Source organism: Salvelinus alpinus, chromosome 15 (assembly GCF_045679555.1).
Source record: "Salvelinus alpinus chromosome 15, SLU_Salpinus.1, whole genome shotgun sequence".
In the NCBI taxonomy this organism is placed as follows: domain Eukaryota; kingdom Metazoa; phylum Chordata; class Actinopteri; order Salmoniformes; family Salmonidae; genus Salvelinus; species Salvelinus alpinus.
This window is the reverse complement of record NC_092100.1, coordinates 17571711-17587948: the sequence shown is the minus strand read 5'-3', so window position 1 is coordinate 17587948 and position 16238 is coordinate 17571711.

Genomic DNA, 16238 nt, shown 5'->3' with positions numbered 1-16238 from the left:
TGCTGGGAAAGACTTTAGAGATAAAGGAAGAGTCCATGCTGTTTTGCTTGAATTTCATTTTATCCACTTCAAACTGGTCGAAATGGATGTTCTTGGTAAATGCTATTCTACTGTATGTATGATAAGTGAAGCTTACGTGATCATGAGAGTTTGTTTTGGGAATCTATGCTACATTTTGAACATCCTCAGTTACAGTGTGTCCCTTATGTCTTCTGTCTCAAACCAAAAAGGGAACACAGTTACAGTGTGTCCCTTATGTCTTCTGTCTCAAACCAAAAAGGGAACACAGTTATAGTGTGTCCCTTATGTCTTCTGTCTCAAACCAAAAAGGGAACACAGTTATAGTGTGTCCCTTATGTCTTCTGTCTCAAACCAAAAAGGGAACACAGTTATAGTGGCCGAAAGTGAAACCTGTAGCCGTCCTTCACTGTTCGAACACCAAATCAGATTTTCGTGTGTTGTGTTCCCTTAAAGGCAGTCCCTGGTGCAACGAGGAACATGCTCTGCAGGGGAATTCGTGACACTGGCAGTTTACGGCTCTTTGGTCACGGGTTATAAAAACTCTGAATCAGCATGGAGTGGAGGCTCCGGACTGGGGTCTATCCCACAGTGCAGTGGGGTAATGAATGCCCCTCACCACGGTGAAGCTCTCGCCTGAGTTATGAGGTGAGAGCAAAGGTCGTAACCTCTCCCCTAACACAGCCTCCTCCAGTGGCCTAATTCTAAATCCAATTACAATGTTTAACCTGGATCCTTCAGCCATATAAACCAGAAACAGAAGTAGCATACAACGTGTTCTACCCCCCTCCACCACTGTGCTATCATTACCTTGTAAGACAGCTTTGCCTTCTCTATCAAGACGTAACTTTGGGAATTCCATAGAATACCCACATGCACATGTACATAAATCTACATGCATATGTTGACACAAGCGGGTGTATAGCTATTTACAGACTGGTAATTTATTGTTTAAATGACCTGACGAAGGTCCTAGTGCAGGGGTTGTCAACCTTTTCTTGCCCAGGGACCCCCTCTCAGGCAAACCGGCGACCCAGGGAACCCATCATACGTTAGCAAAAAATGTGCTGTCTTGTCTTATCGTATGATGGTGAACGATAATGGTGGAAGTAGTCAACAGTAGTCAACATTTTAAAATCAATTGATTTGGTAGATAGTTTTTCATTATTTTGACCTCCCCACATTATAATTGGAAGAGGAAGTGTAAACGCTAACATAACCTATTAGCTAGGTAACTCTAAACACATCTACGCTAAGAACAGCTGTTTAGCTGGTTAAACAAAGGTTAGCCAAGTGTAGGCAAAAATGAATATCCAAGTCAAGAAAGCTTACCAGCAGTCAGCGGCACTTGTACACTGGTAGCCTATTCACATGTGCTTTTTCAAAGCCTATGTCACATACTTCAGGTGGGGGTCTGTAGCGTGACTGTCTGTAGTGGTTGTATGTAGCGTGACTGTCTGTAGTGGGTGTATGTAACGTGACTGTCTGTAGTGGTTGTATGTAGCGTGACTGTCTGTAGTGGGTGTATGTAACGTGACTGTCTGTAGTGGGTGTCTGTAGCGTGACTGTCTGTAGTGGGTGTATGTAGCGTGACTGTCTGTAGTGGGTGTATGTAGCGTGACTGTCTGTAGTGGTTGTATGTAGCGTGACTGTCTGTAGTGGGTGTATGTAGCGTGACTGTCTGTAGTGGTTGTATGTAGCGTGACTGTCTGTAGTGGGTGTATGTAGCGTGACTGTCTGTAGTGGGTGTCTGTAGCGTGAATGTCTGTAGTGTGTGTCTGTAGCGTGACTGTCTGTAGTGGGTGTCTGTAGCGTGACTGTCTGTAGTGGTTGTATGTAGCGTGACTGTCTGTAGTGGGTGTATGTAACGTGACTGTCTGTAGTGGGTGTCTGTAGCGTGAATGTCTGTAGTGTGTGTCTGTAGCGTGACTGTCTGTAGTGGGTGTCTGTAGCGTGACTGTCTGTAGTGGGTGTCTGTCTGTAGTGGGTGTCTGTAGTCTGACTGTCTGTGGTGGGTGTCTGTAGCGTGACTCTCTGTAGTGGGTGTCTGTAGCTTGACTGTCTGTAGTGGGTGTCTGTAGCGTGACTGTCTGTAGTGGGTGTCTGTAGCATGACTGTCTGTAGTGGTTGTCTGTAGCATGACTGTCTGTAGTGGGTGTCTGTAGCGTGACTGTCTGTAGTTGGTGTCTGTGCATGCCTGTCTGTAGTGGTTGTATGTAGCGTGACTGTCTGTAGTGGGTGTATGTAACGTGACTGTCTGTAGTGGTTGTATGTAGCGTGACTGTCTGTAGTGGGTGTATGTAACGTGACTGTCTGTAGTGGGTGTCTGTAGCGTGAATGTCTGTAGTGTGTGTCTGTAGCGTGACTGTCTGTAGTGGGTGTCTGTAGCGTGACTGTCTGTAGTGGTTGTATGTAGCGTGACTGTCTGTAGTGGGTGTATGTAACGTGACTGTCTGTAGTGGGTGTCTGTAGCGTGAATGTCTGTAGTGTGTGTCTGTAGCGTGACTGTCTGTAGTGGGTGTCTGTAGCGTGACTGTCTGTAGTGGGTGTCTGTCTGTAGTGGGTGTCTGTAGTCTGACTGTCTGTGGTGGGTGTCTGTAGCGTGACTCTCTGTAGTGGGTGTCTGTAGCTTGACTGTCTGTAGTGGGTGTCTGTAGCGTGACTGTCTGTAGTGGGTGTCTGTAGCATGACTGTCTGTAGTGGTTGTCTGTAGCATGACTGTCTGTAGTGGGTGTCTGTAGCGTGACTGTCTGTAGTTGGTGTCTGTGCATGCCTGTCTGTAGTGGATGTTTGTAGCATGACTGTCTGAGATGGGTGTCTGTAGTGGGTGTCTGTAGCCTGACTGTCTGTAGTGTGAAGCAGCTTGCACCAGCCTGACTCTGTCCCCTGACTTGCAGATAGATACTTTATCTGATTCTATTCAGTCTGACTATGGGTTTCATAACGTCAACCTTGCTGTCATTGCGTGTTAGGCAGTAATGGGCTGTAAACTTTTGATTTGAGTGTAATTTATTCTGATGCTATGTCAAATAATTTCTCTATTGATGTTCTAACTCTTATTCAATTTTTCCTTTCCTCCTATTTCCTTCAAAATACAGTATGACAGAAATAAATAATTTTGTGTCATATCCTAGCTGGCCAAAGGAGAAGTCCCTCCACACATGCATAGATGGTCAGGATGAGAAATCAATTTGCCGGACTGGACAAGTGTGATCTCTGTGCTGATGATCATGATGTCCTGATATAGATCTTAAGCGTAAATGGGCCCTAAATAGCCGGCAGATGACTCCCAAACCAAATGAAGCCACATCATGAGCAGTCATGGGCGGATGTTTAAACCCCCTCACCCCAGTCGTGTACCGCAGTTTCGCTGGCACCCCCGCAAGGTCTGAGCAAGCCCCCCCTCCAATTTGTATATATATATATATATACTGTATATATATATATACACACTGAACACGTAAAGTGCTGAGGAGTATTTCTGTCTGTAATAAAGCCCTTTTATGGTGAAAAATTAATTCCAATTGGCTGGGCCTGGCTCCCCAGTGGGTGGGACTGGCTCCCCAGTGGATGGCTGTGTCCCTTCCCATTCATGTGAAATCCATAGATTAGGGCCTAATGAATTTAATTCTATTGACTGATTTCCTTCTATGAACTGCAACAGTAAAATCTTTGAAATTGCTGCATGTTGCATTTATATTTTTGTTCAGAACATAAACTCAGCAAAAAAAGAAACGTCCCTTTTTCAGGACCCTGTCTTTCAAAGATAATTCATAAAAATCCAAATAACTTTACAGATCTTCATTGTAAAGGGTTTAAACACTGTTTCCCATGCTTGTTCAATGAACCATAAACAATTAATGAACATGCACCTGTGGAACGGTCGTTAAGACACTAACAGCTTACAGACGGTAGGCAATTAAGGTCACAGTTATGAAAACTTAGGACACTAAAGAGGCCTTTCTACTGACTCTGGAAAACACCAAAAGAAAGATGCCCAGGGTCCCTGCTCATCTGCGTGATCATGCCTTAGGCATGCTGCAGAGAGGCATGAGGACTACAGATGTGGCCAGGGCAATAAATTGCAATGTCCGTACTGTGAGACGCCTAAGACAGTGCTACAGGGAGACAAGACGGACCGCTGATCGTCCTCGCATTGGCAGACCACGTGTAACAACACCTGCACAGGATCGTTACATCCGAACATCACCCCTGCGGGACAGGTACAGGATGACAACAACAGCTGCACGAGTTACACCAGGAACGCACAATCCCTCCATCAGTGCTCAGACTGTCCGCAATAGGCTGAGAGAGGCTGGACTGAGGGCTTGTAGGCCTGTTGTAAGGCAGGTCCTCACCAGACATCACTGGCAACAAAGTCGCCTATGGGTACAAACCCACCGTCGCTGGACCAGACAGAACTGGCAAAAAGTGCTCTTCACTGACGAGTTACGGTTTTGTCTCACCAGGGGTGATGGTCCGATTCGCGTTTATCGTCGAAGGAATGAGCGTTACACCGAGGCCTGTACTCTGGAGTGGGATCGATTTGGAAGTGGAGGGTCCGTCATGGTCTGGGGCGGTATGTCACAGCATCATCGGACTGAGCTTGTTCTCATTGCAGGCAATCTCAACGCTGTGCGTTACAGGGAAGACATCCTCCTCCCTCATGTGGTACCCTTCCTGCAGGCTCATCCTGACATGACCCTCCAGCATGACAATGGCACCAGCCATACTGCTCATTCTGTGCGTGATTTCCTGCAAGACAGGAATGTCAGTGTTCTGCCATGGCCAGCGAAGAGCCCGGATCTCAATCCCATTGAGCATGTCTGGGACCTGTTGGATCGGAGGGTGAGGGCTAGAGCCATTCCCCCCAGAAATGTCCGGGAACTTGCAGGTGCCTTGGTGGAAGAGTGGGGTAACATCTCACTGCAAGAACTGGCAAATCTGGTGCAGTCCATGAGGAGGAGATGCACTGCTGTATGTAATGCAGCTGGTGGCCACACCAGATACTGATTGTTACTTTTGATTTTGATCCCCCCTTTGTTCAGGGACACATTATTCAGTTTATTTTAGTCACATGTCTGTGGAACCTGTTCAGTTTATGTCTCACTTGTTGAATCTTGTTATGTTCATACAAATATTTACACATGTTAAGTTTGCTGAAAATAAACACAGTTGACAGTGAGAGGACATTTCTTTGTTTGCTGAGTTTATATATATATTTTTTTTTCTATGGGGAAACAGCTAACTGTTCTACACATTTTGCCATGGACAAAGAGAAAAATGTGCAGTTTTATAGCTAATATCCTGCAATTCTACACATATTGCTATTGGGCAGAGAAAAATGTGCAATTGTATAGCTAATCTCATGCTATTCTACACATTTTCCAATGAGGCTAAGAGAATTTAGCATGTAGAAGCTAATTTCCTGCTATTCTACACATTCCCCCCCAGAGACTGTGGGCTCCACCTTGCGGCTGCATGGAGGGGGAGGGCGGGTACGCCAGTGCCCTGACCCATATGGGGTGTATCCACTACCCAGTACATATGGTTCTTCTCAGCGTAGATATGTGTAGATATGTACTCATGTCATGTACTCAAAAAAGCCAGCCACGCTCAAGGTCCTAACCGACATCATAACCGCCATCGAGAGAAATTACTGCGGAGCCGTATTCATCGACCTGGCCAAGGCTTTCGACTCAATCACCACATTCTTATTGGCAGACTCGACAGCCTTGGTTTCTCAAATGATTGCCTCGCCTGGTTTACCAACTACTTCTCTGATAGAGTTCAGTGTGTCAAATCGGAGGGCCTGCTGTCCGGACGTCTGGCAGTCTCTATGGGGGTGCCACAGGGTTCAATCCTCGGGCCGACTCTCTTTTCTGTATACATCAATGATGTTGCTCTTGCTGCTGGTGAATCTCTTATACACCTCTACGCAGACGACACCATTCTGTATACTTCTGGCCCCTCTTTGGACACTGTGTTAACTAACCTCCAGATGAGCTTCAATGCCAAACTAAATGCATGCTATTCAACCGATCACTGCCCGCACCTGCTCGCCCGTCCAGCATCACTACTCTGGACCGCTCTGACTTAGAATACGTGGACAACTACAAATACCTAGGTGTCTGGTTAGACTGTAAACTCTCCTTCCAGACTCACATTAAGCATCTCCAATCCAAAATTAAATCTAGAATCGGCTTCCTATATCGCAACAAAGCATCCTTCACTCATGCTGCCAAACATACCCTCGTAAAACTGACCATCCTACCGATCCTCGACTTCAGTGATGTCATCTATAAAATAGCCTCCAACACTCTACTCAACAAACTGGATGCAGTCTATCACAGTGCCATCCGTTTTGTCACCAAAGCCCCATACACTACCCACCATTGCGACCTGTACGCTCTCGTTGGTTGGCCCTCGCTTCATACTCGTCGCCAAACCCACTGGCTACAGGTTATCTACAAGTCTCTGCTAGGTAAAGCCCCGCCTTATCTCAGCTCACTGGTCACCATAGCAGCACACACTCGTAGCACGCGCTCCAGCAGGTATATCTCACTGGTCACCCCCAAAGCCAATTCCTCCTTTGGTCGTCGTTCCTTCCAGTTCTTTGCTGCCAATGACTGGAACGAACTGCAAAAATCTCTGAAGCTGGAAACACTTATCTCCCTCACTAGCTTTAAGCACCAGCTGTCAGAGCAGCTCACATAGTACTGCACCTGTACATAGCCTATCTATAATTTAGCCCAAACAACTACCTCAAATCAAATCAAATTTTATTTGTCACATACACATGGTTAGCAGATGTTAATGCGAGTGTAGCGAAATGCTTGTGCTTCTGTGCTACTGTATAGACCCAAACTGCTACAGACCTATATCTGTCCTACCCTGTCTTTCTAAGGTCTTCGAAAGCCAAGTTAACAAACAGATTACCAACCATTTCGAATCCCATCGTACCTTCTCCGCTATGCAATCTGGTTTCAGAGCTGGTCATGGGTGCACCTCAACCTCAAGGTGCTACTATATTTATTTATTTATTTATTTTGCCTCCTTTGCACCCCATTATTTCTACTTTCTACTTTCCACATTCTTCCACTGCAAATCTACCATTCCAGTGTTTTACTTGCTATATTGTATTTACCTCGCCACCATGGCCTTTTTTTTGCCTTTACCTCCCTTATCTCTCCTCATTTGCTCACATTGTATATAACTTATTTTTCTACTGTATTATTGACTGTATGTTTTGTTTATTCCATGTGTAACTGTGTTGTTGTATGTGTCGAATTGCTATGCTTTATCTTGGCCAGGTCGCAGTTGCAAATGAGAACTTGTTCTCAACTAGCCTACCTGGTTAAATAAAGGTGAAATAAATAAAATAAAAATAAAAGTATGCATGCCTTTTGACAATCAATACATATGACATGCCCATGACACCTCCTCACCGCCTTATGTAACTGTGGTGAAAACACCTGTCATGGACGCCCTGTGGTGCACCGATCCCCATGCACGCATTTTCATCATCATTGAACTGCCTTGGGAGAAGATGGAGGATGGGTCCTCTTCCATTTCTCAGGAATGTGTACCCGGGTCCTTTTACAGGAGACAGAATGTGACGGGGTGCTTGAGGAAAAGTTCAGCCAGTCCTCGTCTGAGTCAGAAAGAGAGACAGAGAGAGAGAGAGAGAGAGAGAGAGAGAGAGAGAGAGAGAGAGAGAGAGAGAGAGAGAGAGAGAGAGAGAGAGAGAGAGAGAGAGAGAGAGAGAGAGAGAGAGAGAGAGAGAGAGAGAGAGAGAGAGAGAGAGAGAGAGAGAGAGAGAGAGAGAGAGAGAGAGAGAGAGAGAGAGAGAAATTAGTGGGTTGGACTTCCCCTGAGAGTCGGCGCGCGCTGGTTCAGACCGGTTCCTGTTTTCCCCTTTCCCTTCACAGACATGTAAATAACGCCCTGGCTTGCCTCCAGCATTAGTCACCATTCTGTCTTGTGAGAGAGGGATGAAGGGAGAGAGAGAAAGAGAGCGAGAGAGAGAGAGATACTGACAAAGAAAGAGAGAGAGAAGTAGAGAGACACAAATTAAGTGAAGAGAAGCTCACATGATGAGAGAGGGAGAAAGAGAGAGAGCGAAAGAGAGAGAGCGAGAGAGAGAGAGAGAGCAAGCCAACACCCACTCAGGCTCACAACTCTCTAGACTACTCTCTGTCGGTGGTTCGACACCGTATACTGTATACATCAATGATGTTGCTCTTGCTGCGGGCGATTCCCTGATCCACCTCTACGCAGACGACACCATTCTATATACTTCCGGCCCTTCCTTGGACACTGTGCTATGCTAGAGCCTCCAAACGAGCTTCAATGCCATGACAACACTCCTTCCGTGGCCTCCAACATGCTCTCTAAACGTCTAGTAGAAACCAAATGCATGCTTTTCAGACCGTTCGCTGCCTGCACCCGCACGCCCGACTAGCATCACCACCCTGGACGGTTCCGACCTAGAATATGTGGACATCTATAAGTACCTAGGTGTCTGGCTAGACTGCAAACTCTCCTTCCAGACTCATATCAAACATCTCCAATCCAAAATCAAATCAAGAATCGGCTTGTACTATTCCGCAACAAAGCCTCCTTCACTCACGCCGCCAAACTTACCCTAGTAAAACTGACTATGCTCTGCCTAGATCCTCGAACTCTCCTGGCGATGTACATCTACAAAATAGCTTCCAACACTTCATACTTCATGCATAACTTGGATGCAGTCTTATCGACAGTGCCATTCGTTTTGATTACTACAAGCACCTTGATACGACCCACCACTGCGACACTGTATGCCCTAGTCGGCTCCGATGCCCTCGCGTACATGTTCGTCGTCAGACCACACTGGCCTTCCCAGGTCAGAATCTACAAGACTATGCTAGGTAAAGTGCCGCCTTATCTCAGTTCACTGGTCACGATGGCTACACCCACCCGCAGCACGCGCTCCAGCAGGTGTATCTCACTGATCATCCCTAAAGCTGAAAACCTCAATCTTGCGCACAGCCTTTCCTTCCATGTTCTCTAGCTGCCTGCGACTGGATACGAATTGCAAAAATACTCTGAAGTTGGAGCACATTATTATACTCCCTCAACAACTTTAAAAATCTGCTATCCGAGCAGCTAACCGATCGCTGCAGCTGTACATAGTCCATCTGTATACTACCCACCCAATTTACCTACCTCACCCCCCAGTACTGCTTTTATTTATTTACGTTTCTAGCCCTCTCTTGCAGTCACCAGTGACCAAAGTATCTCTTCTTGCACATGATCATCATGGATGGAATGTTATCACTCCAGTGTTAATCTGCTAAATTGTAATTATTCGATTTACTTGCCTACCTCATGCCTTTTGCACACATTGTATATAGATTCTCTTGTTTCTACCATGTTATTGACTTGTTTATTGTTTACTCCATGTGTAACTCTGTGTTGTCTGTTCACACTGCTATGCTTTATCTTGGCCAGGTCGCAGTTGCAAATGAGAACTTGTTCTCAACTAGCCTACCTGGTTAAATAAAGGTGAAATAAAAAATAAATAAATAAAAATAAAAATAAATGTGTGTGAGGGGTATACTTTTGTATTAAAGCAGATTTGTTTAAGACTACCAATAAACACCGTGACCCTGATTTAACCCACTGCAGTAAAAGGTTAATACTAGGGCAAACCTATCTGGATTCAAATTTCAGATTATAGTATAGTGATACCTGTAACTATTTTCTGTGAAATGTACCATGTTATATAACCGTATTTACTAGAGTATTGATCTTATCCCTTTAAAAGGCTAGGAAACAACACGTTCACAAATATGTGCAACAAAGCTTATATTTTAAAGTGAGTTCAAAACTGTTAAAGCACAGGCACATTTAGCGCTTCAGATGTTGTCAATGATGACATCCATTTCTATGCCTGAGCAAAAATAATACACCACCAAACCGGTTTCAGTGCTCAGAGGCAAGTCAGGACCTGTCAAAATCTACAACTCAGAGTGTGATGACAGGTGTTCAACTGTACCAGTGACCAATGGTACTGAGCAAATGTTAGGTCTTGTGAGCGGAGACTTGAACATTGTGAAAATTTTGTGCAACTTCAGGCGCTCGTATACAGTGAACACTGAGGCTGTACCCTTACAGTTTTAGACAGTAGCCAATAGGCTATTGTGGCTATTTGAACATAATGTAGGCCTACCAACAAAACCAATGGACCAAATCCCATAACATTTTCACATAGAAATAGCTTTTGATTTCTATGATATAGCCTACAGTAGCCTATTTGTGGTGTTCAATGCAGGCCTACATTGCATTAAACTTTTAAAACGTTATTACATTATGAAGGGCTTGACATAAATTAATTATTTTTTACTTGGTCTGTAACACCATTGGCCAAATAGGCGACTGTAAATTGCATTGTATTGTGGTGTATGATGCAAGAAACCACTTTACAAAATAAAATTATTACTATTATTACCTTAAAGATAATTAGACAATGTAGGCTCTGCCTATTGGCTTATTTGCATATTCAAGCCTGTCTCAAAATACAACACTACCCATTTAGTTTGCCAATGACACAACACGACTGTGTGGCCAAACACGACTCCAACACCATCATTATGGTGAGTTTCAAGTTCCTTGGTGTCCACATCACCAACAAACGAACATGGTCCAAGCACACCAAGACAGTCGTGAAGAGGGTACGACAAAACCTATTCCCCCTCAGGAGACTGAAAATATTTGGCATGGGTCCTCAAATCCTCAAAATATTCTACAGCTACACCATCGAGAGCATCCTGACTGGTTGCATCACTGCCTGGTATGGCAACTGCTCGGCCTCGGACCTCAAGGCACTACAAAGTGTAATGCGTACGGCCCAGTACATCACTGGGGCCAAGCTTCCTGCCATCCATGACCTCTATACCAGGCGGTGTCAGAGGAAGGCCCTAAAAATTGTCAAAGACTCCAGCCACCCTAGTCATAGACTGTTCTCTTTGTTACTGCTTGGCAAGCGGTACCGGAGCGCCAAGTCTAGGTCCTAAACTTCTTTTCAAGTCTTGGTCCTAGCCTTCTAAACAGCTTCTACCCCCCCCCCCCCCCCAAAAAAAAAAAAAAAGCCATAAGACTCCTGAACATCTAATCAAATGGCTACCCAAACTCTTTTGCCCTGCTGCTACTCTCTGTTTATTATCTATGCATAGTCACTATAATAACTCTACCTACATGTACATATTACCTCAACTACCTTGACTAACTGGTGTTGCACATTGACTCCATACCAGTACCCCCTGCTCTTTAATTATTTGTTACTAATATTTCTTCTTTTTTTAGGTATTTTTCTTAAAACTGCATTGTTGGTTAAGGGCTTGTAAGTAAGCATTTCACTGTATGGTTGTATTCGGCACATGTGCCAAATAACATTTGATTTTAATTAAGACATAAGCTTTTTACCTGAATACATGTTTTGTGTTGTTGTATGAATCAGAAACTCCCCATTGCTGACCTATATTTAGCTATAACTGGGCTAATAACTCGCGAACTAGCAAAGAATATCAACAAATGTGCACACGCGCGGTTCTGCACTCTGATATGAACTGATCTGAAAAGCGCATTCGCTCGCGGGTGATTGAAAGACCGCTCATGGGCTACCCCCGCCAATATAATTATACTCTGCTGCGCTCTGGCTCATCATAGACTAAATCTTGCAAAGATAGATTTGTTTTGGTTTGTTGCATTGAAAAGGGGCTGATATAATGTTGATTCGATCACAGAAAAAACATTGATCTATATAGTGCAAATGAAATGGGGTGAACTCAGTGAAGTTCAATCACGCGTCTCTGCGTGGCGTGGTATTTCTTCTGCGCGGCAGTTTAGACTAGAGGGAACATTGTCAGTGAAGTGGCCTCAGCTCAGTTACACAATGTTACACAATTCAGCCAAGTTCCTCCGTTTTGCATGGAAAATGTATTTATTTCATGTTTTTGTACAAAGAATCCCTTTCCTGCTTGTCTGCTGTTGAAATACTTGGGGTTGGGTGGTGGAGGTGGGGAGTGGGGAGTTGGGGGAGATTGGACAGACTGAACAATTGTCAGCTTCTAACCTCCTAAAGGGTAAAAAGAAAAATATAAATTGGTCCCAAAAAACAAAAGTGTGATTCACTGAATTGAGGCCAAGACGTTATAGAGCATAAACTAGCTCCAAAACTGGGTTTATATAGTCCTAACTAACATCTCCCCTCTCTCCTTTGCTGACAGACTTTGTAGTGCAAACTCATTCCAATTATACAGACTTTAAGGATTAAAACATGACTTGTATCTGTTTACTACATTCCTCTTCTCTGGCAGGACTATTTCTGCAGCTGAACAACATGTCTGCAGCTTCAGACAGACAGGGTTCAGCTGTCGAACACTCAGGGCCCAACCGGTAGAGCAGACCTGCAGGCAGCCAGGCCAGTTGCGTCAGACAACTGTTGTTATTGAGGGGTACTGATAATAACCAGTGTCAGCAGTCACATATTGACATGTTTAGTTGCAGCAAATCAAATCAAATGTATTTGTCACATATGCCAAATACAACAGGTGTAGACTTTACCGTGAAATGCTTTCTTGTGAGCCCTTTCCTAACATTGCAGAGTTAAAAAGTATGAAAAATTTGCACAAAAAAGGAAATAGTAACACAATAAAATAACAACAACGAGGCTATATACAATAAGTACCGGTACCGAGTCAATGTGTAGGGGTACGAGGTAATTGAGGTAATATGTACATGTAGGAAGGGGTAAAAGTGACTAGGCAAATCAGGATAGACAATAAACAGAGTAGCATCGGTGTATGTGAAGAGTGTGAAATAGTGTGAAAGTGTGTCTGTGTGAGTGTGTGGCGTCAATATGCATGTATGTGTGGGTTTTATGTGTGTGAGCATATGGAGTGTGTGTGTGTGTGTGTGTGTGTTGGAGTGTCAGTGTAGTATGTTGGAGTAGTGTCCGGTGAGTGTACATAAAGCCAATGCAAGAGAATCAGTACAAAAGAACGGGGTCAATGTAAATAGTCCAGGTAACCATTTGATTAACTGTTCAGAAGTCTAATGGCTTAGGGGTAGAAGCTGTTCAGGAGCCTTTTGGTCCCAGACTTCACCCTCCGGGGGGGATGGTATTGGAGTCGTGCGTGGCCATCCAGTCGTGGGTGAACAGGGAGTACAGAAGGGGACTAAGAACCCACCCCTAAGCATGTCTCACTACTCATTCATTCTACTCATTATTCATGTACACACGCCTGAGTTTGTACCGTATAATCTAAAGCTATGAAAGGGAATATGTCCCTATCTTCAGTGGGGGTTATAAGGTTGCTAGGGGTTTAGGGGCTATTTAACAAACTACTGTACTTTGTCTGGAACTTTCATCAGAAAAAGCGTATTCATCCTCTCAAAGTTTTGCTTGAAATTTCAGAACATTAATGTCACAGCTGCCGACAAACATCTAGTCAAACCACCACCCAACTAATTCTTCAACATTTGAAATCCTTTAATGAGGCCTTTGTTTCTATTTTCTCCCCAAGCAACCGCTTCATCCAGATCATCTCCTGGTTTCCATCCTCTCAGCACTTCAGGTTAACGAGGCCACTGGCCAACCCACTCCATCCGTAGTGAAAATGCCATTGCCTCCAATAGGGCTGGCAAGTCTTGGGATAGGGAGAGAGCCTGTGTGTGTGTTTGTGTGTGTGACTGCTGAGCATGTGTGTGTGTGTGAGTACGGTGAGGAGGCAATGGTAAAAGACTGCAATGTCACATGGCTAAATAGTCGGCATAGCTCCCTGTTCCCTCCCTGTTCCCTCCCTCCCCCTATCCCCCTCCCCCTCTCTATCTACAACTCCAATAGCCATGCAGTACATGTCTCTCATCACCACAGCCAATCAGTGAGGGCTGAGCACAAAGGTACTTCTTGCTTAGTCAGAGAAACCAAAATGAATGGCTATGCTTCCTGACCTCTTCCCTAGAACAGCCCAAATGCAGTGACGCACACTGTTTATTCGCTGGTGTCCTTATAGAGATGCAGGTTGGTCCCATGTGCAGATCTAGGATCAGATTACCCCTGTATCCTTACCGAGACCATTAGGAGGTAAAATACAAATCTGAGATCAATCCATGGGGGCAACAACATGTTTCACAAGTACAGTACCAGTCAAAAGTTTGGACACACCTACTCATTCTAGGATTTTTCTTTATTTTTACTATTACTGTTAAACAAATCAAAATATATGTTATATTTCAGATTCTTCAAAGTAGCCACCCTTTGCCTTGACGGCAGCTTTGCATACTGTTGGCATTCTCTCAACCAGCTTCATGAGTTAGTGACCTGGAATGCATTTCAATTAACAAGTGTGCCTTGTTAAAAGTTAAATAGTGGAATTTCTTTCCTTTGTTACATCTACTCCTGCCACGCCCTCTACTGCTCATCCTGTGTCTCCTTGACCTGCCGCCCCTCCCCCAGTACTCTCTCTCTCTCCCTCTCTCTCTCCCTCTCCCTCTCTCTCTCTCTCTCTCTGTGTGATTGTGTGGACGGATGCCTGACGCTGTTTTCCTCTCCGCTACAGTTCCGTTTGCTCTGACTCTGGTCCCTGTCTCCAGTTCCACATCTCATCATCTTGCTACTCTGTCCTGGATTCCCCACTCTACTACTCCCTTGGATTCCCCTCCGGACCTGCTTACCCTGTCCCAATCCCTCTCGCTCCAGCCTCAGCCTCCGCACCTGGTTTCCAGCAGTCCACCCAAGCTTCCCCTGGCCTGCACTCCATCTTCCCCCTGTGTTTCAATTAATACCTTGGTTACTTCATCCCAGTTTCCTCGTCTGCTCTTGGGTTCCCCTGTTCCACTCCGCATAACATCCTCCTTAATGCGTTTGAGCCAATCAGTAGTGTTGTGAGAAGGTAGGGGTTTTATACAGAAGAAAGCACTATTTGGTAAAATACCAAGTCCATATTATGGCCAGAACAGCTCAAATACACAAAGAGAAACGACAGTCCATCATTACTTTAAGACACAAAGGACAGTCAATCCGGAAAATGTCAAGAACTTTCAAAGTTTCTTCAAGTGCAGTCACAAAAACCATCAAGCGCTATGATGAAACTGTCTCTCATGAGGACCGCCACAGGAAAGGAAGACCCAGAGTTAGCTCTACTGCAGAAGACAAGTTAATTAGAGTTACAAGCCTCGGAAATTGCAGCCCAAATAAATGCTTCACATAGTTCAAGTAACAGACACATCTCAACATCAAATGTGCAGAGGAGACTGAGTGAATCAGGCCTTCATGGTCGAATTGCTGCTAAGAAACCACGACTAAAGGACACCAATAGGAAGAAGAGACTTGCTTGGGTCAAGAAACACGAGCAATGGACATTAGACCGGCGGAAATCTCTCCTTTGGTCTGATGAGTCCAAATTTGAGATTTTTGTTTCCAAGCGCCGTGTTTATGTGAGATGCAGAGTAGAAGAACGGATGATCTCCGCATGTGTGGTTCCCACCGTGAAGCATGGAGGAGGAAGTGTGATTGTGTGGGGGTGCTTTGCTGGTGACACTGTCTGTGATTTATTTAAAATTCACACTTACCCGGCATGGCTACCACAGCATTCTGCAAAGATAAGCCATCCCATCTTGCACTTAGGGGGACTATGATTTGTTTTTCAACAGGACAATGACCCAACACACCTCCAGGCTGTGTAAGGGCTATTTGACCAAAAAGGAGAGTGATGGAGTGCTGCATCAGATGACCTGGCCTCAACCCAATTGAGATGGTTTGGGATGAGTTGGACCGCAGAGTGAAGGAAAAGCAGCCAACAAGTGCTCAGCATATGTGGGAACTCCTTCAAGACTGTTGGAAAAGCAGTCAAGGTGTAGCTGGTTGAGAGAATGCCAATAGTGTGCAAAGCTGTCATCAAGGCAAAGGGTGGCTACTTTGAAGAATCTCAAATATATTTAGATTTCTGGAACAGTTTTTTGGTTACTACATGATTCCATATGTGTTATTTCATAGTTTTGATGTCTTTACTATTATTCTACAAGGTAAAAAATAGTAAAAAATTAAGAAAAACCCTTGAATGAGTAGGTGTGTCCAAACTTTTGACTGGTACTGTCGATCACTCAATGACTTGTCTCTCCATGCTCGTCATGCTATATCTTGAAAATGCGTGCCATAGATTTGCAATTAGAAT